Genomic DNA, 2,500 nt, shown 5'->3' on the forward strand with positions numbered 1-2,500 from the left:
CAATGTCCAGCTTCTTTCAAGAGCTCACCAAACACAACATGATATACATAATACAGTAATAAGAGTGGTTTTGTTTGGGCTAATAGGCCTTCAATGGACCACCACAGTGCACATCAAATTCTTGTTTTATTAACTTTGCTTGCAGCCAACCACAAGAAAAGCTGTCACCTTCAAAGATATATTTGCAAGGAACCGCGAGACCATAGCCACCTCCTCTGTTTACTCGTTTCACCTTGACTATTACTTTTGCGCAGTTAGTTGGCCTCTTTAGAAACTTGCTTAACCATGTAGCCATTAATTCTGGGACATGACCAATAACTTTCAATCTGTCAGTCACATTATTTGGATGAACATCATCAGCTTGCTAGGTTTGCTTCTCGCCAGATTTTCCCTTACAATCTCAACTGCATTTGAATCCTTGATATTGCTTGGCTCATGCATGAGTTTATAAACATCTCCCATTGTTGGTTCCCACTCAGTCATGTACACGTGGTATCCCCTAATAAAAGAATTCACCTTTATAATTTCCAGAGAGATTTCAGCCATTTCAGCTCACGTTTGGTTTGATCTGCCTCAAAGAACCTTAGTGACACTTATCACAGTGTCATACAAAATCTTGAAATACCGCTCCAATGGGAATCAAGCGGCGTGGTACAGGAACAATGGTTATCAGATTCTTTTTGTTCCTGTTATCGAATGGAGTCATCACAGTTGTGTAAGTAGCCCAGCGGAAATGTCTTCTATGAGTTTCTGTCATAGCTGCAAAGCTGAAACCAAGTACATTTGTTTAATCTGTCATCCATCAGTGTGCCGTGTTTCTTCCCGAGGAAACCCCTCACTGGAAATCTGGTTCCGCCATATCATGTAACAAACACAGACAGTTTGCTGAAGCCGACTGCAAATGATACTACAAAGCAAGATGTACATGTACCAATGATTGCTCTGCAAACCAGCAATGACCAGAGTGCACGAGCAAAACCACGAAAAAAAGCTTCGCAAACCACAGGTGCCGAGGAAGTAGCAAAGAGAAACTGTCTAAGTTTTAAACAGAGAGTTGAAATGATCAACTATGCTAAGAATCACCCCAAAGAGGACTACTGCAAAGTCGCCAAAAACTTTGGCATCGGTAGGACGCAGGCGCAGAAAATCCTGAAAGAGAAAGAGGTGACTCTCAATGCGTACGAAAACAACATGCAATCATGTAAGAAAGGGTTCGCTCAGCTAAGTATTCGGATGTTAATGAAGCATTATGGGAGTGGTACACTCACTGCAGAGAATCCAACATCCCTGATGACAGCACAGTGCTGCAGGAGGAAGCTCTGCTAGTTGCAGAAAAGCTGGGAATAAGTGGCTAAACCGCCTCAAATGGATGGCTGCAACGTTTTCAGCAGCGTTACAACCTTCAGAAAATGGCCAGTGCGGGAGAGGATGGGGATGTGAGCGAGGAAATGCTTGAAAGTTGGAACGAGTGTGTAAGAGAGATCACAAAAGGATGGAGTCCAGAGAATGTGTGGAACATGGATGAAACTGGCAGCTTTTGGAGAGGTCTACCCGATACAAGCCTGAACAAAAAGGGACGGTGATGTAGGGGAGAAAAACAGGCCAAACAGAGGCATACATGGGCATTTTTTGTTAATGCTGCGGGTGAAAAGGAGGATCCTACTGTCATCGGAAGATATGCAAAACCACGTTGTTTCAATAATCTGAAGGATATTAAACACCCATATGGGTGCAGGTATTATGCCAACCCGAAGGCTTGGATGAATACGGAGATCATGAAAGATGTGCTGGCGAGATTGAATGAAAAGTTAAAGAGGAAAAAGTGCAACATTCTGCTGCTGATGGATAATGCTCCTTGTCACCCTCCTAGGATTGCCGATAGCTTTTCAAACATCAGCAATAAGTTTCTTCCCAAAAATACAACGTCCAAGATGCAGCCCCTTGATGCTGGCATCATTGCAAACTGAAAGGTCAAGTACAAGAGGAAGCTTCTACGATATGTTTGCTCTAAGGTTGATGGCGTGAAGAATGCCAGCGACATTGTCAAGTCCATTAACGTGTCTATGGCAATCGAATGGGAAAAGCAGGCCTGGAGTGAGGTGTCACAGGATACAATTGTCAATTGTTTCAAGAAAAAAAGGTTGTACCCACAGGAGGAAGAAGAGGATGACAATCCTTTCGAAGGTGAGGATGAGTTACCTGCCTTGCAAGAGCTAATGGACAAGGTTGGCTCTTCCTGTGATGCTGAAGTGTTCATCTCCACAGAAGACGGCATAGATGTATGCTTAGGAAACATCGACAAAACCAATCCCAACTGGAAGAATGACCTACGGGCCGGAGCAAATAATTCATGACGAGGATGCACAAGCCAAAAAACAGGACAGAACAAATGAAGAAGAAGAAGAAGAGTCATAAAGATGGTACAAAAGGCAGAGGAAGTGGCTGAACAGCTGAAAGACTTTGCACAGTTTAACGGTCATGAAAAACTGTCGTTGGCCCT

The 2,500-nt window shown here is 43.4% G+C and overlaps 1 protein-coding gene across 6 annotated transcripts in view; it reads right to left on the reverse strand.

The window, feature by feature from the left end:
* The window catches only part of LOC138045710 (protein pelota homolog), a 281,230-nt gene that overhangs the window by 207,492 nt on the left and 71,238 nt on the right, over positions 1-2,500 (reverse strand). The window lies entirely within an intron of this gene.

The sequence above is a fragment of the Montipora capricornis genome, chromosome 4 (genome assembly GCF_036669925.1).
Source record: "Montipora capricornis isolate CH-2021 chromosome 4, ASM3666992v2, whole genome shotgun sequence".
NCBI lineage: Eukaryota > Metazoa > Cnidaria > Anthozoa > Scleractinia > Acroporidae > Montipora > Montipora capricornis.